This window comes from Rutilus rutilus, assembly GCF_951802725.1.
Source record: "Rutilus rutilus genome assembly, chromosome: 12".
NCBI lineage: Eukaryota > Metazoa > Chordata > Actinopteri > Cypriniformes > Leuciscidae > Rutilus > Rutilus rutilus.
Window position 1 is genome coordinate 21,041,217 of NC_140217.1, and position 27,148 is coordinate 21,068,364.

Genomic DNA, 27,148 nt, shown 5'->3' on the forward strand with positions numbered 1-27,148 from the left:
ACAGCCAGCAACTCGAGGCAATTGACATGCCAAAGGCGCTGGGGTCCTGTCCAGGAGCCCGCCGCAACATGTCCATTGCACATGGCGCCCCAGCCCGTGGCTGTTGATACAACAACATGCCTGGTAGCTCGTTCTAAGGGCACACCGGCCCGAAGAAAACTGAGGTTCGACCACGGGGTGAAGGTCTGACGGCAGGTCGGAGTCACTGGGACTCGGAGCGTGCCGTGTTGCCATGCCCACCTCGGGACTCGATCGCGAAGCCAAAGCTGAAGCGGTCTCATATGAAGCAATCCGAGCAGCGTTACTGCGGCTGCGGATGCCATATGCCCCAGGAGCCTCTGAAATAGTTTCAGTGGAACCGCACTCTTGCCCTCGAATTGGCGAAGGCAAGTCAGCAGTGACTGCGCGCGCTCGCTCGTAAGCTGCGCGCACATGGCGACCGAGTCGATTTCCATACCGAGAAAAGAGATCCTCTGCACGGGGCAGAGTTTGCTCTTCTCCCAGTTGACCCGAAGGCCCAGACGAGCTAGGTGCCGGAGCACTAGGTCCCTGTGTTCGCAAACCTGGTCTCGAGAGTGAGCTAGGATCAGCCAGTCGTCGAGATAGTTCAGGATGCGAACCCCGTGTTCCCGTAGAGGAACAAGGGCTGCCTCGACGACCTTCGTGAAGACGCGAGGAGACAGGGCTAGCCCGAAAGGGAGAACCGCGTACTGGTATGCCTGCCCCTCGAAAGCAAACCGTAGGAACGGTCTGTGTCGAGGAAGAATGGTGACATGGAAGTAGATCGCTGCCTTCGGTACAATGAAGTAGGGGCTGTAGAAGCCGGACTTCATTTCGTCTGGAGGGACAATCTCGATCGCACCCTTCGCCAGTAGGGTGGCGACCTCCACTCTCATGACAGGGGCATTGCCACCGACCATAGTGAAGCGGACTCCCCTGAAGCGGGGAGGAGACCGCGCGAACTGAATCGCGTAGCCGAGCCTGATGGTTCTCACTACCCAGCCGGACAGTCTGGGAAAGCTCCCAAAAGCTGTAGCAGCGGGGTCAAGCGAACCAGACGTACACTGGTGGTGCAGCGAAGCGGAATGACCGGCCCAGACGTGGGTGGCATAGCGGCCCGGTGTGGGGGCACGGTCATTAGCCACGCCCTGCCAGAGGAGGCCAGGGGAGGACCAGCGTCCCACGGGGGCGTGCTCTGGCAGGGGTCTGGCGACAGAGGGGGACGAGAGTGGCGAGGCTCGAGAGTGGCGAGGCTCGAGAGTGGCGAGGCTCGTGAGCGGCGCGCACTGTCATCCACAGCCTCTTGGGGCTCGGAGGAAGGGGCATCAGTTCTTGAAACAAGAGATTCTCCCCCGGCCCTCCACCGGGGGACGGAGTGGCCCTGCTACCAACTCCTGAGAAGAACTGAGCCCTAACTCCAAGCTGCCCGTCTCGAAAGTGCTGCTTAGCCTGGTGTTTGGCCAGCTAAGGGGCGGAGACGGGCAGTGCCGCCCTCCTGCATCCCCCTCCAGCCCGGGGCTGGCAAAGGCTCGAGGGGAGGAGCCGCAGGGAGGCAGCCTCGGCGGGAAGTAGACTAAGGAGACCGCACGGGAGGATGACCATTGGTTGCAGAAGGCCTCAGTCCACTTCAGGGGAGGGTCGAAGACTGTTGGGCACAGTCCTCAACCACACCACCGAGCAAGCCACCCGTCTCAAGAATGCTGCTTAGCCTGGTGTTTGGCCGGCTAAGGGGCAGAGACGGCGGTGCCGCCCTCCTGCAACCCTCTCCTGCCCGGGGCCAGTGAAGGCTCGAGGGGAGGGGCCGCAGGGAGGCGGCCTCGGCGGGAAGCAGACTAAGGAGACTGCACGGGCGGATGACCGTCGGTGCAGAAGGCCTCAGTCTGCTTCTGGGGGGGGTCAAAGACTGTAGGGTACAGTCCTCAACCACACCGCCGAGGAGCCCAGCCTGGGACATGGGGGAGCTGAGAAAATGAATTCTCAGACCCCCTCACATCAACCTGGCTGAGCCCATTCCTGGACCACAGCTGTGGACATCACCTGGCCCCGGGATCACGCAGGTACCGATGTCGCCCGTAGAGCGAGGTCAGTAGTGTGCGTGGCGGATCGACCAGCCCAGACATGGGAGGCATAGCGTCCCTGCGTGGGGGCGTGGTCGAGTTTCTGCGTTAGCACTGCCTCGAAGGCGAAGCACTGCATGCCTGTGCCACGATAGTGACAGAGAACATACAGCCCGTGATCGCCACGCGATCGAGTGCAGCGAAGGCGGAGGACGCCTGCGGGGCGCGATAAGTCACGGGACTCTCGCGAGCCGGAGGCATCCTGATGCACGTCCGGGAGAAAGGCACTGGGAGCGAGTGCTGAGAGCAACACGCGCCCAGGAACCAATCGTAAGCCTACAGCGCTCGGGGGGAGGGTGACGCCACTCCAACCGATGCTTTCAGCTGCCCGGGAAAGTATGGCCATCAGCTCTGGATCTGACCCGACTAACGCTGACACTCCAGAGGGAGGCAACGCAGTCGAATCCTCATTTCCAGAGGAATCAAGCCCGCCTTGTGATGCTGTGAGTGACATGACACCACCTGCTGGAGCCCCGAATGAAAACACTGGTTCCCCCGAGAGGAACCAGGCACACACGGAAGCCCCACGGTTTGCGATGTAGAGGGGGGCGTGGCCCGAGGAATGCTCGTCGGTATTATGCCACACTGTAACCCTCAGATCACCCTGGCCACCAGCCAAAGTATCCCCTCTCGAGGAAGAGATAGATTGGGGTGTGGCAGAGGGGACTCTACCCACACGGAGATCATTGAGTCTCGATCTATAAACATTGCGATGGTCACGCTCCCGCAAATAAAACATGACTCATCCGCGAGCGCTGCCGAGCGTGAATAAGCCCAACACGCGAAACAGCGCTCGTGACCGTTAGACAGATGAATCACGCGCCCACATCCAGTAAATACACGGGTGAGCCATCTTGAAAAAGACGTGCCGCGTGCAGCTCTTTTAGAGAGAGGAAAAGCTCAGCAGAGTGCTGAAGCGCCCAGGGAGAAACACTACCACTGTCGGCAGATCACTGCACAGATCAGCAGCAGGCAATGCTATCTCGCTGGAACACGCCGTCACACCAACACACTGAAGAGCCGCTCGTCTCGTAGAGTGAAGATGATACAGAATGGCTTGTAGGAGTGAAGAAAACTCTTGGCTCCGAAGCGAAAACATATCTGCATGTTGCCAGCGTACTTCCTTATATACCCCCAGGGTGGGGCGGAGTTACGCTATGCAAATTCCGCAGACCCATGGCATTTCATTGCCATTGGCTCGTTTTATATACTCGAAGATGACAGGCTTTCTAAGCGAAACCCCATTCGTCGTCATCCGACGTAACTCGGAGTGACAACGAAAGGGAACTATAGTACCAATTCTTAATGTGCATGTGAACGCCATCAGCATTTCTCACAGGTTCGCATTTAAAGTCTGTGTAGAGAGAATGGTGTCGTCTTAGCGGCCCCTAATTTAATAACTAATGATCGTTGCGAAGGAAGCGAATCAATCAAAACTAACTTTAGCTGGAAAATAACTTTATTAAAGAACCGCTATAAAGCCAAAACAGTCTCTGTTACCTTAAATTATACGTTTATCTCTGTAAAGCTGCTTTGAAACAATCTACATTGTTAAAAGCGCTATATAAATGAAGATGACTTGACTTGACCATCAGCCATATGACCAGATGTCCCTCCTTGAAGCCATGGATGCTGGCTGCAGGGACATCACAGTTCATGATTGCCAAGGGTGGATCCGACATACCAAGCGGTTTTATCCCAGGTGCATCGCCTTGGATAACATCAGATGTGATGTTGATGAAAACATGTGGCCTAACCCTGAAGATCGCAGATATTAGATACAGTAATTTTGTGCTTTTTTTTTTTTTACTGTAACGATCAACAATTATGTGGGAGTGACCATATTTTTATAATTTGGTCTAGAAATTTTACATGATTCCAAACTGTGTCTGATTCCCCATTGATTTCAGCAGCATTTACTGAGCAGTAACCTGCTTTTGCATATAAGAACATGTACTTAAAGTTTAAACATATAAAGTTTATTTTCATCTTACAGTGCATATACTGTAGCCTACACATCTCTGTAACATGTATGTCAGGATGACCTATACTTTTCCACTTAATATGTTGGACAAGTTTCAATCAGAAAGATTGTGACATAGAGAAAACATCTGGCCGGAAGGGAAGATCTCCAAAAACTACTCACAACTATTACAAGCAGCATCTATCCCAGGTCTTTTAGAATTGACTATTACAGCAAGCTGCGTGTAAAAAAAGTTATATTTTTTACTCCTGCATTTATACAGGAGTAAAAAATAAGTGACTGGATTATGCTATTAACCCTCTGGTATTGTTCGTTTTGGAGTCACACTTGTGTTATTCATGGTAAAAAAAATGACTATGTTACTAATTAATATTTACGCAACATGATAATTTTTCCCATTGCAAATAATACACTTTTCCAAAATGTTTCAATAAAAGCTGTACAAGGCCTTTAAAATCCAATTTTTGTAGGCAGATTAGTGTAATCTGGTGGGAGTAAAAAAAGAAAAACATCTGTAATGCCATGGTGTGTAGATTCCTAGCTCTATATGAGGCTTGCCAATTAGTTGTTTTTAGACATAAAAACATACTTTTATTAGGTTGTGGATTTGGATATATATTTTGACAATAGGCATTCTTAAAGACTATTTTGTCAAGTTTTAGATATTTTTGTTTCAGATTTTGATTTTAAGTGTCAGTTTACAGTAATTTTACTACAGTCATTTCTGAACACAGAGAAATACATTTTGTTACATAAAAACTCAATAAAAATAGAACAAATTGAAAATGAATTCTTTATCAGAGCTTAAACAATCTGGGTCTGGTCTAATTTCGATGTGTGTGTGTGTGTGTGTGTGTGTGTGTGTGTGTGTGTGTGTGTGTGTATGTGTGTGTGTGTGTCTCTGTGTCTGTGTCTGTGTCTGTGTGTGTGTGTCTGTGTCTGTGTCTGTGTCTGTGTCTGTGTCCAAGTGTACTGTTGTTGTCTCTGTGTACTGGTCCTGGAAGCTTTTTCTGTCACCAAAACAGATTCCTTGTGTGTGCAAACATACTTAGCAATAAAGCTCTTTCTGGTTCTAATTCTGTTTTGTACTTTTGAAGTTTTACAGTGTAACCCCTTCCTTGCTATTGTTTTTTACTGCAATGTGCCTAAATTATTGATTTTATTTCATGCATTTGCAAAAACTTGTAGCTCTAGCTCTGCTGAAATGTTGACTTATTTTTCCCCCTAACCTAACTGCTTGAGTAAATGTATTTTTGTAAATATTCTTGCTGTTTCTTTTGTTGTTCACTTTAGTTAGGAAGTAAATGTAGGTATCGTATTTTGTTTAACATTTTGTTGTATACGTAATTTAGATCAGTTTGGGATGTGTTGGTTTGTTGTCTTGGCTATGCGCACATCAACTTTCCCCCACTTTACGGTACCCCTGCATAGAAATAGAACAATTAATAAAACTTTAGATTCATAGTTCCCTTTCGAGAGGTCTCTCGTATTGCGTAAGTAGCTTACGCAATGGGAAAACTCCTTTTCTCGAGAATATTGAAGCCCCCCAAAAAAGGGGTGGTAAAACACCTTTTTTCGAAGGCTTGATTGTGTTTGTGTGGTGCACTGTAACATGTGTTCATGCTTCATTTTTAAAAATTCACATTATTTTTCACATACACTCACCTAAAGGATTCACGAGTTCACACTTACATATAATTTGAATGGGTAAGTTTAATGCGTATATGGCGTGCTGTCCGGAGGGAGGGCTCCGAGCTCGGAGTTCAGCCCGAACCCAGAGTACTCCCCCCGTATGTAAGTGTTTAGTACTAGAAGTGTGGAGAAGGGGTGGTGGAGGGATGCTGCAAAAACTGTCAATGGAATGAGGTGAGACTGCTGAGTATTTATACCTCTCACCATTGATTGCTGAGTGCTTTCCACTTGTGTTAATTATCTGAACGTGCTCCTCCCGAACCTTGTTAATAAAACATCATTTATTAGGAACACCATACTAATACTGTGTTTGACCCCCTTTCGCCTTCAGAACTGCCTTAATTCTACGTGGCATTGATTCAACAAGGTGCTGAAAGCATTCTTTAGAAATGTTGGCCCATATTGATAGGATAGCATCTTGCAGCTGATGGAGATTTGTGGGATGCACATCCAGGGCACGAAGCTCCCGTTCCACCACATCCCAAAGATGCTCTATTGGGTTGAGATCTGGTGACTGTGGGGGCCATTTTAGTACAGTGAACTCATTGTCATGTTCAAGAAACCAATTTGAAATGATTTGAGCTTTGTGACATGGTGCATTATCCTGCTGGAAGTAGCCATCAGAGGATGGGTACATGGTGGTCATAAAGGGATGGACATGGTCAGAAACAATGCTCAGGTAGGCCGTGGCATTTAAACGATGCCCAATTGGCACTAAGGGGCCTAAAGTGTGCCAAGAAAAAATCCCCCATACCATTACACCACCACCACCAGCCTGCACAGTGGTAACAAGGCATGATGGATCCATGTTCTCAATCTGTTTACGCCAAATTCTGACTCTACCATCTGAATGTCTCAACAGAAATCGAGACTCATCAGACCAGGCAACATTTTTCCAGTCTTCAACTGTCCAATTTTGGTGAGCTTGTGCAAATTGTAGCCTCTTTTTCCTATTTGTAGTGGAGATGAGTGGTACCCGGTGGGGTCTTCTGCTGTTGTAGCCCATCCGCCTCAAGGTTGTGCGTGTTGTGGCTTCACAAATGCTTTGCTGCATACCTCGGTTGTAACGAGTGCACTCAAAAAAATAAATTGTTGAATGAACATGATTTAATCGTAGCACCCATTATGCATCTAATCAAATCAAGTAAACTTGGAAAGCTTTGAATATTTTATTTGAACACAATATTGATTTGTAGATTAAACATGATTTTAATATGTCAATGCAACTTCTCTACAACTAATTGAATCAAAATGTTTGTATTGTGTTAGACTAATCAAATTTATTCTCATTCACTCAAAGCACTTCCATTCAACAAAATTCTGCCTTGTTACATCAACTAGTTAATGTCTTGTTCATGTATGGTTTTGGTAGTTTAATGAATATCTATCTTTTTGTTTCAATTAGATTTGTTTTAGATGACGGCACTAAAGCCCAATTTATACTTCTGTGTCGAACTCACGCCGTAGCTACGTCGTAGGCTGTGTGTAGCGCGTGTACCCTTCGGCGTACCCTGACGTGCACCTCTCCAAAAATGTAACAACGCGTCAACTCTACGCGGATGCATGCGCTGTGATTGGTCTGCTAGGATCGCTCCCTGGGGTTTCACATGCTCCCTCTGCATGTGTAATTGCACGTCAACGTGGACAACGACGCAGAAGTATAAATGAAAACCAACGCGTAGTCTATAGCGTAGAGACTCCGGCGTAGGTCCGACGCAGAAGTATAAATCAGCCTTAAGCATGACATTACCAAAACTTCAGTAATCTATAAAAAAAAGTACAGAAAACATGCAAACAATTAAAAAAATGTATTTTATTTTATTTGAGCTCAGGTTCAAACAGTATATCAGTCCAAATAACAGAGCACAAGCCTGTGCAATGCTACTCATTTCACTGAGGACTTCCACATCTTCAGTTATGACACCAATGTCTGCTGGGTAATTGTCAGACAGCGCTCCCCCACAGTTTGCTCCAAGGTACTTTGTGACTCAATGTCTGAATCCTGTGGGACGAAATACATGAAAGATCACAAACAAAAATTAGCTCAAATATTGATCACAAGAATTGCACATTATACACTCACTGGCCGCTTTATTAGGTACACATGTTAAGTAAACGTCAATCCGATACAGGAAAATTTATTCTACATTTACAAGGTTATAATTTCTCAGGTTTTAAGTTGAAACTGTCAGAAAGGTGATAATTCTACTATGTTTATTATTGAGGTCACAGTGGGTGCTGGGCTGTCATTGCAGTGCATTATATTATAAGATTGTTATAATTTATTTGGCCACCATATTTAAAATGAATGAGGTGGCTAAAACATTAGAACCATCTTAGAATATAATGCACTGCAATAAAACAAAAGCATGCATGTACAGTTTCTGATGTCATTTCTTTTTTATGTAAATTAAGCCCCAAGAGAGCTCAACCGATACGAATTTAAAAAAAAAAAATTGACTTAGTGCATCAACCAATTCACATAAGAACTTTGTCATGGTGTGCCCTCAGTTTCCTATAAATTAACAATTTGTCCAGCTCAGATATTTGACAAAGTTATGTGTTCTCTTATGTCACATGTTTGTTGTAGCAAATAGGGAAAAACACGGCCCAAGTACAGATTCAATGGGCTTTTGAAGCTGTATTTTCTCATCAACTCACCATATATGCCTTCACTAGTTTTTCAGGGTCTTCTTTCAAGTAGGTGCACAGAGACTTGATGACACAGGCTCTTCGGGTATGCAGTGTCATCCTGTGGGGTGGGGACAAGATTAACTCAAACTTAAATTTAAATATACACAAACATAATGATTGCCGCTTACAAAACAATGGTATAGTTTATAATGCTTAAGTAACTTGTACCTACAACTCTCCTTTGCAACACACTGCCACATACATGTCCCTGAAAGAGAAAGAAAAGGAAAGTTCAGTAATCAAGGATAGTTAGTTGTACATTACTGTGAGTGTTAAGAAAAACTACTTACCATGTAAAAAAGGTGAGGTTCACACCAGAAGAGCAAGGGGCCAGCCGCCAGCTTTATATTGTGATGCATTTCTTTTTTGTATGAAGAAAAGGAACATTTTCACTGTGAAAAAAAAAAGTGTCTAAAAGTTAATCTGCAAAACTGCAACTTATTTACCCTAATGTATGCTAAGGCCAGAAAACAGAAAAACACATAACACAAGCAGTATTCTCCTAATTTCAAAGACTGACTTTAAAAACTGGGCCAAAGAAAATACCACTACTGGCTGTTGTTACTAAATATCAAGTGTTTTACTTATATTAATAACCATATTCCCTGAATAAAACCATGCAAACCTATTCCATCATGACTTTAACCCTTTGATGCACAACATGGGTCTAAAAAGACCCGACTGAGTTTTCATTTTCTATATCTTTGCAAGAAATTAATTTCATCATTCAGTATTCCAGGTATTCCTCAATTAACTTGTTTTAGATCATTAAAAATCCTAATTTAAATTTTTCATTTCTTTCTTTTCGAATAAAAATCGTTTTTGTATCGCAACCCTTCTAATGCGCAACATGGGTCCAAAAAGACCCGTATTCATTTCCTATGTTATTTCAGTGATGGCTGAGTGTTTCTTTGCTGAATCTTTAAAATATATGTATTTTATCATTTGTTATTCCAGGTATTCATTAAATATCTTGTTTTTGATTTCCACAAATCATTATGTTTATGTTTCCTTTCTTACTTTATAAACAAACACAGTTTTTGTATTTCTACATTTTTTTTTACATACATGGGTCTAAAAAGACCCGTATTCATTTCCTATGTTATTTCAGTGATGGCTGAGTGTTTCTTTGCTGAATCTTTAAAAGATATGTTTTTTTTTTTTTTCTTATTCCAGGTATTCATTAAATATCTTGTTTTTGATTTCCACAAATCATTATGTTAATGTTTCCTATCTTACTTTATAAACAAACACAGTTTTTTTTTATTTCTACATCAATTTTACATACATGGGTCAAAAATGACCCATATAGAAACCTTTGATATTTGCAAATTTTTGCAAGTAGGAACATTTACTGCAGAATACTATTCACCTGCCACACATTTCACAACTCAACACGGCTGCTTTTGTATATTTGATGCAAGTCTTATTTTATTTTAACCACAGAAAATATTTTATATTTTGTAAAAGATGGACATATTTGAATATTAGGCTATGGTTACCTTGACCTTGTAATCCTAGTGAGAAATGACTTGTGAGAAGGAGAAACATGTCCAATACTATTAGCTAGCTAGCTGGTGACATATTCTAGCTAGCTAATGTTAGCTACACTAAAAAAAAGATTGTATTTTAAAGCTTATTTACATGTAGAAGGCCTAACAGTTCATAATCCTTCATATGCTGAAATGATTCAATGTTTTAAGAGTTTAGGTGTCATTTGTCATTTGTGAGGCATGTAAGCACTAAGATGGCAATTTGAGATGCCGCTGTACCAGTGATTTTATTTTGTTTGTTGTATTTTCTTTTATTTGATCACATTCACCACAATTCAATACAGTTACACAGTTCAATTTTATTGTTATCAGTTATCTGTGATATGTGAATGCCAGAGGTGTATAGTCCAGGGGTCAGAAAGTAAAAGTCCTGCCATATGTTTATTCCACCCATGACCTCAGACAGCTGATTTCACTAATTAGTTCTACCTACTGGCTGAAAATCTGCTAATTAGGTGGTGCAGTTAGGCTAATTCAGGTGATTGGAACAAAATACTGAGGAGGACTTTTACTTTCTGAACCTGGACTTTACACCTTTGGTGATTGCTATGTTAGAGAAAGTGGCAAATGAATATTTCAAGTGTTAATTGTGTTGTCTAAATGACTGCTAAAATGATTAATTTGACAAAATGTTGTCTTTATTCTTTTGTTTTATCATGCTTGATAAGTAAATTTGATAGAGTAACACAAAACCTAGAAAATATTAAAATAATAATTTTTGGTAATTGAAAACAATAAATTTTTTATATTTATAAATCATGGAATTTATAGATCATGGAATATTAAATGCTTAAATAAATTGATCTCAAAAGATAAAAAAAAAAAAAAAAAGTCCAGCAATGCATGAAATAACATAGGAAATGAATACGGGTCTTTTTAGACCCATGTTGTGCATTAGAAGGGGTTTCCATAGCTTGCGCATCAAAGGGTTAATTATAAACTATTCCTTTTGTTAGGACATTTCAAATGTATGGTCGACTGCATCATAGATTTTACTTGACAATTTTTGCATACTGTATTCAATAAACTGGGTAGCATGTGGCATTTTGGAACTATGTTTGAAAAGACAGAAATGTCTAGTTACAGAACGTTTAAAGTAATATTTTTTGTGATATACACATGAAGGGCCAGGCCAATATTAGTTAATTTAGATAATAACAACAACAGTCCCTCCGTTGGCACACTCTCAGCAAAATCTCAAAAGAGAAATAAATAAAGCTCTAAACGTTAACATGAAAGGAGAGATGAGAAGTGCACATTGATCATTCAACATTAACTTCTGTTGTTTCTGATGTAACCGATAGATTACGTACATATACCCCGGGTATGTCGTAAAAATGCCACATTAGGCATAAACCAGCTAACGTCACACTAACTTACAAACAGAAAAAAACGAGTGCATGGTGTGTTCGACTCTGCATTCACTTTATCTCCTGTTTTACCCTCCCATGGTTGAGGTAGAGTTCAGGTTTAACGTGGGTTATGTAGTAAATAGTAAGGCGCGTAGCTAACATTGAATTGTGACAGAAATGCACCAAATTGTAGCGCATATATTAACGTTAAGGTGAAACTCGTATCGACGAAGACACATGATTGAACCCAACATAGCCTATGCTTCAAGTATAGGAAAATAAACCTGCAGAAACATCGCCACAGTGTCTAATAACTTATTTTTAATCTATAATCCCACAGTATTAATTACAAACAGGTACATATCAAGTACTTACCCTCAATATCAAGGATGCAGAACAATTAGACCCCTCACAAAACTCCACTTATATTATAGCCGTCTCTGGACTCGCGTGTGCCCGAACTTCCCGCCGTAGTGCTGAGCATGCGCAGTGACTCACCAGAGATAATTGTTGATATGAAGCGCTTCAGTCTCGTTGAATCAACAAGTGCTGATCTAATTCATTTAATTATTTCTTAATTTAGTTACAAGTAACAAGAATGAATCATTTAACAGAAGTAAACTCGTTATATTCTTATTAATCAGACATATTTGTATCATGCAAATCAAGCAAGTGGCTAGTTGACTTTTTTGAGTGTGGTTATTTCAGTCAAAGTTGCTCTTCTATCAGCTTGAATCAGTCGGCCCATTCTCCTCTGACCTCTAGCATCAACAAGGCATTTTCGCCCACAGGACTGCCGCATACTGGATGTTTTTCCCTTTTCACACCATTCTTTGTAAACCCTAAAAATGGTTGTGCGTGAAAAATCCCAGTAACTGAGCAGATTGTGAAATACTCAGACCGGCCCGTCTGGCACCAACAACCATGCCACGCTCAAAATTGCTTAAATCACCTTTCTTTCCCATTCTGACATTCAGTTTGGAGTTCAGGAGAGTGTCTTGACCAGGACCACACCCCTAAATGCATTGAAGCAACTGCCATGTGATTGGTTGATTAGATAAATTGCATTAATGAGAAATTGAACAGGTGTTCCTAATAATCCTTAAGGTGAGTGTATTTAACCATTATTCTACACTGCTCTGTCCCTCCTTATAAAAACGGTCGGATTATTTCCGGGTTCTATGAATTAGCATTTAACAAACTGGTTTGTGGAGCCAAACAGCGTTGTCCTTCATTTACTTTCTTGCTACAACGTACAATTAACAATACGAACTATTAAAGGGAAAACACATCAACGAAAAAATCATACTTACAGCTTACAGGTTGTGGCTCGTAAACAACAGCTTCTGTTTTTAAAGCTGGAACTGCTCCATCTTTCAGGACAAGCCGTTGTGCAAATCCTGCATTGAACTCGCGTAGATTGAGAAAGCTTTCCTCCGGAAAATGTGCAGCACAGAGAGCGACATTTGGATTATAATTATGAGGGACCGAGTTAAAAATAAATTGTAACCATTGCTCCCTAACAAAGGGGACCTGCAATCTGGGTGAAAATAACAGCGTTTCAACGGCATGGCGGCAACGACACTCTACTACCACAACAACTCTTCTCCAAAGCAACATAAAATGGCCTCGTCCCCTTTATTTATTGTGTTCCCAGAGGAGGAGTTTATGTAAATGTTGGGGTTAGTGATGTCACTAACCCTGGAGGAATGTCTTGTAGTCCCTACCGGCCGTTTGCTGTAGTCCTTAGAAATTGATTTCTTTAAAAGCAAATATCTCCCTTTGTGTTGAACTTTGAGCGTTGTAACTTTGCAGATGTTGTTTATGCTCAAACAGCAACATTACACACTAGCTAAAGTTAAAAAAGTGAAATCACATTCAACCACTCGTTCAAAACGCAGTGCAGCTGCACAGTAGACAGCGTGCTCATTGGCTGTGCTGCGGCAACTGCACGAACCGAGGCGAGGCGGCTAAGACGCGTGAACCAATCTGGTTGTTTGGCGCCCAGGCGCGTCAAAGCCCGCCAGAATGGGCATGGCTTATAGCTATATAAGCCCCCATTTTTGCCATAGAATCAGATTTAATCTCCTTCAGCAAATTTCCACTTCGCTGACCTCCAGTTTGAGAAGCCTTCTTCACCGCCGTCGAAAAGCCTTTAGCGGAACAAGCCACCTGCTAAGCAGTTCTGAGGACGATGGCTTCCTGGTCTCGACTGGACGCCGCCTTCAGCCCGCTGTTCTGCTTTGCCATCCGGTGCGCATATATCCTTTATAAGCTAGTGTGTTTGCCGCTGCGACTCATTTTCTAAAAGAGCAATTTTCTTAAGGCGTTGTTTCAAATGCCTCGAGACACCAGAGGGGTGCAGAGGCCCTCTCTTCGGTGGAGATCATCACATCCTGTGCGCTCCCTGTCTGGGCCTCCCTGTCTGGGCCTGAAGCTGCACTCTCTAAGGGCGGTTGCCCGGAGTGCGATGAGATGGTGCTCTCCACCGTACGGGCTCGACTGGCCAGCTTCGCCGTCGCCACCCCCGCCCCCCCACTCTCTTTCTTTTCCTATGCTCGGACCGCGCAAGAAGCAGCGCCTTGCTCAGAGGATGCCAGAGTGGACAAATGCGAGCGAGCCCACGCCGGCCCAGTCCTCGCGTGCCTCAATCTCACCCAAAGAAACCCCCTCGCCGGTCCTGTTCACAAAGGCGGACCAGCGCCCCTCTCAGCAAGCGGCCGGTCTCGTCTCCTTTGGGGGATCAGACGAGGAAGAAGAAAAGGATGACAGTTTTTCTCCTTCTGCATCCGAAAGTGAAGAGTGGCAGAAACTAAGCTTTGTTATTTGATGGACAGAAAGTTATTTGATTGTAACTATAACACCATTTTACACATATTAGGATGATGCATATAAATTGTGCCACACTAAAGTAAATAGAATTTATTTTTGAAAATGTTGAGCAATTTATGTCTTTGTTGATGATTGAATTAAGTGCCTAAATATTTTTCTGATTAGACAAGTCTGTGGATGATGTGGATGGTATGCAGCATGGTCTGTTGAGCTTGTAATGGGATCATGAGCTTGTAATGGGATCTTTATACTTAGCTTTGATTGAGAGAGTTTCAGTCAGACTCATTTTGAAAATAAAAGTAGCACTGAACAATTGGCATTTGTGTTTTTTTGTGAATACATAAAACTGAAACAGAAAGAGATTATAAAATTATTATAATTTTTTACTCTTCATGAAAGGAAAAGCAAGAATTAATAAAGAATGAATCATGGACATACCACTGATATCTTCATTTGGACAAGCTCTCTCTTGTTTGAGAATTATACAAATTTGGCACAAAAAAAAAAGAATTGTGTTGAATGCAATTTTAATGTTTGCTTTTGTAAATACCCTTACGAAAAAGAAGTATACTTCAAGTTCATTTTATGAAGTATACTTAAGTAATGTTCACGTACATTTTTAAGTATGCATTATGAAGTAAGTATACTAATGTCAATATGTACTAGTAGTAAACTTGTAAGTGTACTATTTTAATACCGCTTGGGACTAAATTGGCCCACTTTTAGTATATAAAAGTATATGTTTAAGTGTACTATAAGTGTAACAGTAGTAAACTTTAAGTGCACAACTAGTTCATAATTACGTTTCTCATTTGTACTGCAAGTGAACTTATGGGTATACTAGTAGTTTACTATTTTAATACTTGTAGCAACTTTGAAGTATACTCTCAGTAAACTACTAGTTTAGTAGTTTTATACAGCAAGTATACTTGCAAGTTTTCTTTTAGTGTACTCTCAGTAAACTACTAGTTTAGTAGTTTTATACTACAAGTTTGTTTTCTTTAAGTGAACTTAACATTATACTTATAGTTTATTATTTATATATAATTTTTGCACTTGCAGTAGGCCTATACTACTATGTTCAAATGTTATATTTTATACTTGAAAAATACTTTTAACTGTACTTTAATTTTAAAAACATTTTATTAGCTTCATGCATCCTTTTTTATCAACACTTGAATGTTGGTAAGTTTCATAAAGAAAGGCAACATTTTAAATGAAAAAGATGAGAAAATCTCATTTCTGTCAAAGACTACGCCTTCAGATTCAGAAACGTGATGAAAACACAGATGGAGTAGATCGAGTCCAACACCCCCAAAGCTTCACAGTCGTTTTCTCTTCATGGGTTACGCTGGAAAATTCAGTCAATGGTGGGAAAAGGTAGAATTAGAGTAAATTCCTATGTACACTACCAGTGGACTAGCCTACACAAAAATTCAGATACGCAGAATTTGAAACATATCTATACATATGAAACATATCATATCAATATTTTCAAACAATGTAAGTTTCATAAGACTGTGTATGAAAAACTATGTAAAAAAAAGTATATTTAATAGGCTACTCGATCAAAAGAGTTAACACAACTACAAGCCAAGTATACTTTGAATACTTAATTATACTTTTAAGTATATCTCGAACAAAAGATTGAGTTTGATTAAGTATAGGCCAAATATTCATAAAAGTCAAGTACACTTAAGTGTAATTAAGTATATTTCTGAGAAGTACATAAAGTATATTTTTGAGAAGTATATAAAATGTAGACTGAAAGTATGCTTTCTTCTTTTTAGTTGAAAAGAAGTATACTAATAGAACACTTGAATAAACTTATTTTTCGTAAGGGAAAGATTACAAGATCAGGTTCAGTTCCATATTCCACCAGAAAGCTTGTTACTATATAAACTTGAACATGTTAGTTTATAAGACAGTGTGTAATATTATGTTTTAAAAAAAAGTATTTAATAAGCTACTCAATCAAAATAGTAAACACAAGTACAAGCCAAGAATACCTAGAATACTTAATTATACTTTTAAGTATATCTCGATCAACAAATATACAAATATACTTGAGTTTAGTTTAAAAGAAGTATACTAATAGCACACTTGAATAAACGTATTTTTCGTAAGGGTAAGGCCTAATATAGCCTGTTAACTGGTTGTGTCCCACTAGCAGGACACATGGCGTGCCTTTTTATTGTTTTGTGTGATATCAACTTCAAATTTGGATCTTGGTTAGATATGGCTTTAATTTTTTGGCATTTTCCAAATCATTTTGGAAAATATATATTTTGTATAAAATTAAAACATTTAGTTATTCAGTACATTTGCAGCAAATTTAAGCTTCTGTAACTTTATACTTTGATTTTTTTTCTGTGCTGCTTTCACTTCTGCAATTTTTTTGAGTCTTGTTTAAAAAGAAAAGTCAACCTAGGCCTGTATTCAAATGCCTCCATGAATGACAGCCATTTAAGTATATTTATGATTAAAAAAGGGTGGTGTCAGTTAAGGATGTGTGTTTGGGCTGAAAATAGCAATGACTCAAAACAATACAGTGGTGCAGTGCTAAAAGCACCTGTCACATTCACCGTCTGTCATCGTCCTGTCTTCACTACAGTTCCCAGAATCCTTCTTGTTTCCACACCTGACCTCACTCCCTCATTACCCACCTGTTCATCATCATCATCATCATTTGCATCACCTGTCTTGTGTTCATCTGTCTGTGTATTTAGTTCGCCCTGTTCTTCTTTCAGTTGTCGGTCAATGTTTGTGTCAGCACTCTTTTGTCTGTGCACGCACACTGTTTAGTATATTCTTCAGTTTAAATAAATATTGAGTATTTTGGATCTTTTGCCTGGAACTTCATCTTCTTCAACCTTGAGACGTTACAGATTGACCGACCCAAAAGAAAGGAGGAAGAGACCATGGAAACGTTTAGTTTCAATCAAGACGGGAGTAGTGATGGCCAGATCGAGGCCTCGTGAAGCAATTGAAACAGTTGAACCAAATGTGCCATATTGTTTCGAGGCTTCGAATCAATCCGACACCCGTCTCAACGGTGACACCTAGTGGTCACTTGCAGGTGTTGATCTGAAACAACCTTGACGAGCCATTAAAAAAATGTGTTGTTTTTTTATTATTATAATTTTCTAATATGTGAAGATTGTAACCTATAGGCTCCTCACTGTGCATAATGTTATTTTGGTCTTGCAAAATGAATATTAATAAAAGAAATCAAGCCACAATGTCTCACTTTTTTAGAGATTTTTATTCAAAAATATTAATTTCTCTGCTGTGGAAGGACTTAGACTACTTCTTTTTTTACAGATATTTCTCCAGCCTTTGAAAAAATCCTCTCACAAGGGACACTTGTTACTGGCATGCAAAGATATATATATATATATATTGTTTTGGTGATTTTCCTTTTATTGTGACAGGACAGTAGAGAGATGACAAAAAAACGAGGCGGGAAAGGTCCACGAGCCGGGACTCGAACTCGGGACGCCCGAGTGCAAAGGCGCTACATGTCGACGCACTGACCACGAGGCCATTGACGCTGATGGCGGAAATATTTTTTTTAGCTAGGACATACAAATGAGGAAAGATTACTGCTATCTCTTTCCAGTTTCATTTAAATTCATGTTAAATTTAAATGCAAGCCTAAATAGCCTATAACTAATCAAATCGCACTATGTCACTATATCACCAAAAATCCGCTATCTCAAAATCAAACTCCTCTCACAAAAACCCACGAGGTCAAGATGCGTTGATTTCACTTTTATACAGATGTGCGACTGTGTGGTCTGTTCCCGACCGTGTCAATCAAACGCTGATTCGGCGGACCACACCTGATGAAACACTTAGTGAAACACTTCGAGGCTTCGTTTGGCCATAGTCACGTGACATAGGTGTTTTGAATCACGCTTCGGATCAGCGTTTCGAAACATCTGCGCTTCGGGATCTCGCAAAGCTTCGGAACGACTGTTTCGCGTCAGCCATCCTTAGACGGGAGTGCTTTGGAAGAATTTGTGGAATTTTACCTTCATCTCTATCAGGATGTGTTTTGGGGGGAAGATTTCTTAAAACAGCAGTTCTGGAGCGGGTTGGATGATCTGCTCGCCCAGATACTGCTGTTCAATGATATAAACCTACCATTTGTTGAGTTTATGGACCGAGCTCTTTGGGTTTGTGGTTCCTCCCTCACAGTGGGAGTTAATCCAGAGCCAGCCGATCCAGAACCAGCTATCTTCGCCACGCCACCCCTCTTCATCCAGAGCACCAGTCCAGCCGAGCCCGCACTTCACGCCAGATCTGCCGAGACCAAGGCAGTATGGTCTTGCCCGCTGCCCCCGAGACTGACAGTGTCATGCCCGCTGAACTTTTGTTTTCATTTATCCCTCCGAGCTTGAAGCTCCCTTCACCGCTGGTCCCGTCCAGCTCAGAGCCCTCTTCGTCGCTGGTCCTGTCCAGCACAGAGCCTTCTTCACCGCTGGTCCCGTCCAGCACTGAGCCTTCACCGCTGGTCCCGTCCAGCACTGAGCCTTCACCGCTGGTCCCGTCCAGCACAGAGCCTTCTTCACCGCTGGTCCCGTCCAGCACAGAGCCTTCTTCACCGCTGGTCCCGTCCAGCACAGAGCCTTCTTCACCGCTGGTCCCGTCCAGCACAGAGCCTTCTTCACCGCTGGTCCCGTCCAGCACAGAGCCTTCTTCACCGCTGGTCCCGTCAAGCACTGAGCCCTCTTCACCGCTGGTCCCGTCAAGCACAGAGCCTTCTTCACCGCTGGTCCCGTCCAGCACCGAACCTTCACTGCTGGTCCCGTCCAGCACCGAGCCTTCTTCACTGCTGGTCCCGTCCAGCACCGAGCCTTCACCGCTGGTCCCGTCCAGCACCGAGCCTTCACCGCTGGTCCCGTCCAGCACAGAGCCCTCTTTGCCGCTGGTCCCGTCCAGGAGTGAAGAAAACTCTTGGCTCCGAAGCGAAAAAATATCTGCATGTTGCCAGCGTACTTCCTTATATACCCCCAGGGTGGGGCGGAGTTACGCTATGCAAATTCCGCAGACCCATGGCATTTCATTGCCATTGGCTCGTTTTATATACTCGAAGATGACAGGCTTTCTAAGCGAAACCCCATTCGTCGTCATCCGACGTAACTCGGAGTGACAACGAAAGGGAACTATAGTACCAATTCTTAATGTGCATGTGAACGCCATCAGCATTTCTCACAGGTTCGCGTTTAAAGTCTGTGTAGAGAGAATGGTGTCGTCTTAGCGGCCCCTAATTTAATAACTAATGATCGTTGCGACGGAAGCGAATCAATCAAAACTAACTTTAGCTGGAAAATAACTTTATTAAAGAACCGCTATAAAGCCAAAACAATCTCTGTTACCTTAAATTATACGTTTATCTCTGTAAAGCTGCTTTGAAACAATCTACATTGTTAAAAGCGCTATATAAATGAAGATGACTTGACTTGACCATCAGCCATATGACCAGATGTCCCTCCTTGAAGCCATGGATGCTGGCTGCAGGGACATCACAGTTCATGATTGCCAAGGGTGGATCCGACATACCAAGCGGTTTTATCCCAGGTGCATCGCCTTGGATAACATCAGATGTGATGTTGATGAAAACATGTGGCCTAACCCTGAAGATCGCAGATATTAGATACAGTAATTTTGTGCTTTTTTTTTTTTTTTTTTTTTTTTTTTGTTGGTAAAACTGTAACGATCAACAATTATGTGGGAGAGACCATATTTTTATAATTTGGTCTAGAAATTTTACATGATTCCAAACTGTGTCTGATTCCCCATTGATTTCAGCAGCATTTACTGAGCAGTAACCTGCTTTTGCATATAAGAACATGTACTTAAAGTTTAAACATATAAAGTTTATTTTCATCTTACAGTGCATATACTGTAGCCTACTGTAACATGTATGTCTCTGTAACATGTATGTCATGATGACCTATACTTTTCCACTTAATATGTTGGACAAGTTTCAATCAGAAAGATTGTGACATAGAGAAAACATCTGGCCGGAAGGGAAGATCTCCAAAAACTACTCACAACTATTACAAGCAGCATCTATCCCAGGTCTTTTAGAATTGACTATTACAGCAAGCTGCGTGTAAAAAAAAGTTATATTTTTTACTCTTGCATTTATACAGGAGTAAAAAATAAGTGACTGGATTATGCTATTAACCCTCTGGTATTGTTCGTTTTGGAGTCACACTTGTGTTATTCATGGTAAAAAAAAATGACTATGTTACTAATTAATATTTACGCAACATGATAATTTTTCCCATTGAAAATAATACACTTTTCAAAAATGTTTCAATAAAAGCTGTACAAGGCCTTTAAAATCCAATTTTTGTAGGCAGATTAGTGTAATCTGGTGGGAGTAAAAAAAGAAAAACATCTGTAATGCCATGGTGTGTAGATTCCTAGCTCTATATGAGGCTTGCCAATTAGTTGTTTTTAGACATAAAAACATACTTTTATTAGGTTGTGGATTTGGATATATATTTTGACAATAGGCATTCTTAAAGACTATTTTGTCAAGGTTTAGATATTTTTGTTTCAGACATTTTGATTTTAAGTGTCAGTTTACAGTAATTTTACTACAGTAATTTCTGAACACAGAGAAATACATTTTGTTACATAAAAACTCAATAAAAATAGAACAAATTGAAAATAAATTCTTTATCAGAGCTTAAACAATCTGGGTCTGGTCTAATTTCGATGTGTGTATGTGTGTGTGTGTCTCTGTGTCTGTGTCTGTGTCTGTGTCTGTGTGTCTGTGTCTGTGTCCAAGTGTACTGTTGTTGTCTCTGTGTACTGGTCCTGGAAGCTTCTTCTGTCACCAAAACAGATTCCTTGTGTTTTGTACTTTTGAAGTTTTACAGTGTAACCCCTTCCTTGCTGTTGTTTTTTACTGCAATGTGCCTAAATTATTGATTTTATTTCATGCATTTGCAAAAACTTGCTTTGTGTTCGAGCCACTTCTGTTCACATATGTTTGGAGTGTCACTCGTTCACTGCTGTGTACTTTTTTCTGCATCATGGCTGATTTATAGATTGTAATGTACCCCCGAAAACAATTCCCATTGATTTCCTATCTGGGTCATTTCTGGTGTGACCCAAGAGCAAGGGCATAAAAGAGACAGCTGTAGCTCTAGCTCTGCTGAAATGTTGACTTATTTTTCCCCCTAACCTAACTGCTTGAGTAAATGTATTTTTGTAAATATTCTTGCTGTTTCTTTTGTTGTTCACTTTAGTTAGGAAGTAAATGTAGGTATCGTATTTTGTTTAACATTTTGTTGTATACGTAATTTAGATCAGTTTGGGATGTGTTGGTTTGTTGTCTTGGCTATGCGCACATCAACTTTCCCCCACTTTACGTTACCCCTGCATAGAAATAGAACAATTAATAAAACTTTAGATTCATAGTTCCCTTTCGAGAGGTCTCTCGTATTGCGTAAGTAGCTTACGCTATGGGAAAACTCCTTTTCTCGAGAATATTGAAGCCCCCAAAAAAAGGGGTGGTAAAACACCTTTTTTCGAAGGCTTGATTGTGTTTGTGTGGTGCACTGTAACATGTGTTCATGCTTCATTTTTAAAAATTCACATTATTTTTCACATACACTCACCTAAAGGATTCACGAGTTCACACTTACATATAATTTGAATGGGTAAGTTTAATGCGTATATGGCGTGCTGTCCGGAGGGAGGGCTCCGAGCTCGGAGTTCAGCCCGAACCCAGAGTACTCCCCCCGTATGTAAGTGTTTAGTACTAGAAGTGTGGAGAAGGGGTGGTGGAGGGATGCTGCAAAAACTGTCAATGGAATGAGGTGAGACTGCTGAGTATTTATACCTCTCACCATTGATTGCTGAGTGCTTTCCACTTGTGTTAATTATCTGAACGTGCTCCTCCCGAACCTTGTTAATAAAACATCATTTATTAGGAACACCATACTAATACTGTGTTTGACCCCCTTTCGCCTTCAGAACTGCCTTAATTCTACGTGGCATTGATTCAACAAGGTGCTGAAAGCATTCTTTAGAAATGTTGGCCCATATTGATAGGATAGCATCTTGCAGCTGATGGAGATTTGTGGGATGCACATCCAGGGCACGAAGCTCCCATTCCACCACATCCCAAAGATGCTCTATTGGGTTGAGATCTGGTGACTGTGGGGGCCATTTTAGGACAGTGAACTCATTGTCATGTTCAAGAAACCAATTTGAAATGATTTGAGCTTTGTGACATGGTGCATTATCCTGCTGGAAGTAGCCATCAGAGGATGGGTACATGGTGGTCATAAAGGGATGGACATGGTCAGAAACAATGCTCAGGTAGGCCGTGGCATTTAAACGATGCCCAATTGGCACTAAGGGGCCTAAAGTGTGCCAAGAAAACATCCCCCATACCATTACACCACCACCACCAGCCTGCACAGTGGTAACAAGGCATGATGGATCCATGTTCTCAATCTGTTTACGCCAAATTCTGACTCTACCATCTGAATGTCTCAACAGAAATCGAGACTCATCAGACCAGGCAACATTTTTCCAGTCTTCAACTGTCCAATTTTGGTGAGCTTGTGCAAATTGTAGCCTCTTTTTCCTATTTGTAGTGGAGATGAGTGGTACCCGGTGGGGTCTTCTGCTGTTGTAGCCCATCCGCCTCAAGGTTGTGCGTGTTGTGGCTTCACAAATGCTTTGCTGCATACCTCGGTTGTAACGAGTGGTTATTTCAGTCAAAGTTGCTCTTCTATCAGCTTGAATCAGTCGGCCTATTCTCCTCTGACCTCTAGCATCAACAAGGCATTTTCGCCCACAGGACTGCCGCATACTGGATGTTTTTCCCTTTTCACACCATTCTTTGTAAACCCTAAAAATGGTTGTGCGTGAAAATCCCAGTAACTGAGCAGATTGTGAAATACTCAGACCGGCCCGTCTGGCACCAACAACCATGCCACGCTCAAAATAGCTTAAATCACCTTTCTTTCCCATTCTGACATTCAGTTTGGAGTTCAGGAGAGTGTCTTGACCAGGACCACACCCCTAAATGCATTGAAGCAACTGCCATGTGATTGGTTGATTAGATAATTGCATTAATGAGAAATTGAACAGGTGTTCCTAATAATCCTTTAGGTGAGTGTATTTAACCATTATTCTACACTGCTCTGTCCCTCCTTATAAAAACGGTCGGATTATTTCCGGGTTCTATGAATTAGCATTTAACAAACTGGTTTGTGGAGCCAAACAGCGTTGTCCTTCATTTACTTTCTTGCTACAACGTACAATTAACAATACGAACTATTAAAGGGAAAACACATCAACGAAAAAATCATACTTACAGCTTACAGGTTGTGGCTCGTAAACAACAGCTTCTGTTTTTAAAGCTGGAACTGCTCCATCTTTCAGGACAAGCCGTTGTGCAAATCCTGCATTGAACTCGCGTAGATTGAGAAAGCTTTCCTCCGGAAAATGTGCAGCACAGAGAGCGACATTTGGATTATAATTATGAGGGACCGAGTTAAAAATAAATTGTAACCATTGCTCCCTAACAAAGGGGACCTGCAATCTGGGTGAAAATAACAGCGTTTCAACGGCATGGCGGCAACGACACTCTACTACCACAACAACTCTTCTCCAAAGCAACATAAAATGGCCTCGTCCCCTTTATTTATTGTGTTCCCAGAGGAGGAGTTTATGTAAATGTTGGGGTTAGTGATGTCACTAACCCTGGAGGAATGTCTTGTAGTCCCTACCGGCCGTTTGCTGTAGTCCTTAGAAATTGATTTCTTTAAAAGCAAATATCTCCCTTTGTGTTGAACTTTGAGCGTTGTAACTTTGCAGATGTTGTTTATGCTCAAACAGCAACATTACACACTAGCTAAAGTTAAAAAAGTGAAATCACATTCAACCACCCGTTCAAAACGCAGTGCAGCTGCACAGTAGACAGCGTGCTCATTGGCTGTGCTGCGGCAACTGCACGAACCGAGGCGAGGCGGCTAAGACGCGTGAACCAATCTGGTTGTTTGGCGCCCAGGCGCGTCAAAGCCCGCCAGAATGGGCATGGCTTATAGCTATATAAGCCCCCATTTTCGCCATAGAATCAGATTTAATCTCCTTCAGCAAATTTCCACTTCGCTGACCTCCAGTTTGAAAAGCCTTCTTCACCGCCGTCGAAAAGCCTTTAGCGGAACAAGCCACCTGCTAAGCAGTTCTGAGGACGATGGCTTCCTGGTCTCGACTGGACGCCGCCTTCAGCCCGCTGTTCTGCTTTGCCATCCGGCGCGCATATATCCTTTATAAGCTAGTGTGTTTGCCGCTGCGACTCATTTTCTAAAAGAGCAATTTTCTTAAGGCGTTGTTTCAAATGCCTTGAGACACCAGAGGGGTGCAGAGGCCCTCTCTTCGGTGGAGATCATCACATCCTGTGCGCTCCCTGTCTGGGCCTCCCTGTCTGGGCCTGAAGCTGCACTCTCTAAGGGCGGTTGCCCGGAGTGCGATGAGATGGCGCTTTCCACCGTACGGGCTCGACTGGCCAGGTTCGCCGTCGCCGCCCCCGCCCCCGCCCCCGCCCCCCCCCACTCTCTCTTTTCCTATGCTCGGACCGCGCAAGAAGCAGCGCCTTGCTCAGAGGATGCCAGAGTGGACAAATGCGAGCGAGCCCACGCCGGCCCAGTCCTCGCGTGCCTCAATCTCACACAAAGAAACCCCCTCGCCGGTCCTGTTCACAAAGGCGGACCAGCGCCCCTCTCAGCAAGCGGCCGGTCTCGTCTCCTTTGGGGGATCAGACGAGGAAGAAGAAAAGGATGACAGTTTTTCTCCTGCTTCATCCGAAAGTGAAGAGTGGCAGAAACTAAGCTTTGTTATTTGATGGACAGAAAGTTATTTGATTGTGACACCATTTTACACATATTAGGATGATGCATATAAATTGTGCCACACTAAAGTAAATAGAATTTATTTTTGAAAATGTTGAGCAATTTATGTCTTTGTTGATGATTGAATTAAGTGCCTAAATATTTTTTCTGATTAGACAAGTCTGTGGATGATGTGGATGGTATGCAGCATGGTCTGTTGAGCTTGTAATGGGATCATGAGCTTGTAATGGGATCTTTATACTTAGCTTTGATTGAGAGAGTTTCAGTCAGACTCATTTTGAAAATAAAAGTAGCACTGAACAATTGACATTTGTGTTTTTTTGTGAATACATAAAACTGAAACAGAAAGAGATTATACAATTATTATAATTTTTTACTCTTCATGAAAGGAAAAGCAAGAATTAATAAAGAATGAATCATGGACATACCACTGATATCTTCATTTGGACAAGCTCTCTCTTGTTTGAGAATTATACAAATTTGGCACAAAAAAAAAAAATGTGTTGAATGCAATTTTAATGTTTGCTTTTGTAAATACCCTTACGAAAAAGAAGTATACTTCAAGTTCATTTTATGAAGTATACTTAAGTAATGTTCAAGTACATTTTTAAGTATGCATTATGAAGTAAGTATACTATTGTCAATATGTACTTGTAGTAAACTTGTAAGTGTACTATTTTAATACCGCTTGGGACTAATGCTGCGTTCCAGTCCACTTTTAGACACGCACTTGCGAACTTCCCTAAGCACTTCCCCTCGGGGGAATCCCTGCCGCCATTTTGAAGTGCATTCCACTTCGTGAAGTGGACGAGGGAAGTTTATATGGACAGACCCTTGTTCCCTCGATTTTGACCGAGGGAGCGAGTCTACTTCAAATGTACACTTCAGGTACCTATATGTCCCACAATGCAGTACGATTGTGACGTCACCACAGATCTCGTCTAATCACCACCACAACAGACAACTCTATGATATATTAATTAGATTTTTTTTTATTTAAAACAACCCATACACACATATAAACATTTGGGTGCTGCATTAAACAAATTCTTAAAGGAAAAAAAATATAAATAATAAATCAACTCCATAGCTGATTCCAAGTCATCAAGGGCTTAGGACGTTCCAGTTCAGCCCATTGCAGTTTCCGCCAGTAGTGGGCACTCGTGCAACGTAAGCAATGACGTACATCCGAGTGAACGAGACGGAGGGAAGTTAGTGAGTGAAGGGCATGACAATTTTGGACTGGAATACAGCCCAAATTGGCCCACTTTTAGTATATAAAAGTATATGTTTAAGTGTACTATAAGTGTAACAGTATTAAACTTTAAGTGCACAACTAGTTCATAATTACGTTTCTCATTTGTACTGCAAGTGAACTTATGCGGTATGCTAGTAGTTTACTATTTTAATACTTGTGGCAACTTTGAAGTATACTCTCAGTAAACTACTAGTTTAGTAGTTTTATACAGCAAGTATACTTGCAAGTTTTCTTTTAGTGAACTCTCAGTAAACTACTAGTTTAGTAGTTTTATACTACAAGTTTGTTTTCTTTAAGTTAACTTAACATTATACTTATAGTTTATTATTTATATATAATTTTTGCACTTGCAGTAGGCCTATACTACTATGTTCAAATGTTATATTTTATACTTGAAAAATACCTTTAACTGTACTTTAATTTTAAAAACATTTTATTAGCTTCATGCATCCTTTTTTATCAACACTTGAATGTTGGTAAGTTTCATAAAGAAAGGCAACATTTTAAATGAAAAAGATGAGAAAATCTCATTTCTGTCAAAGACTACGCCTTCAGATTCAGAAACGTGATGAAAACACAGATGGAGTAGATCGAGTCCAACACCCCCAAAGCTTCACAGTCGTTTTCTCTTCATGGGTTACGCTGGAAAATTCAGTCAATGGTGGGAAAAGGTAGAATTAGAGTAAATTCCTATGTACACTACCAGTGGACTAGCCTACACAAAAATTCAGATACACAGAATTTGAAACATATCTATACATATGAAACATA

The 27,148-nt window shown here is 41.6% G+C and overlaps 1 protein-coding gene and 1 long non-coding RNA gene across 2 annotated transcripts in view; one reads left to right on the forward strand and one right to left on the reverse strand.

Annotated features, from left to right (window-relative positions):
* Nucleotides 1-27,148, forward strand: part of stx8 (syntaxin 8) — a 614,579-nt gene that overhangs the window by 245,264 nt on the left and 342,167 nt on the right. The gene's annotated exons all lie outside the window — the stretch shown is intronic.
* LOC311301785 lies at nt 7,710-8,880 on the reverse strand. Its single transcript, XR_014629503.1, has 4 exons — nt 8,778-8,880; nt 8,656-8,695; nt 8,455-8,545; nt 7,710-7,795 (listed from the first exon to the last, which is right to left on the reverse strand). It is a non-coding gene; the product is annotated as an uncharacterized lncRNA (long non-coding RNA).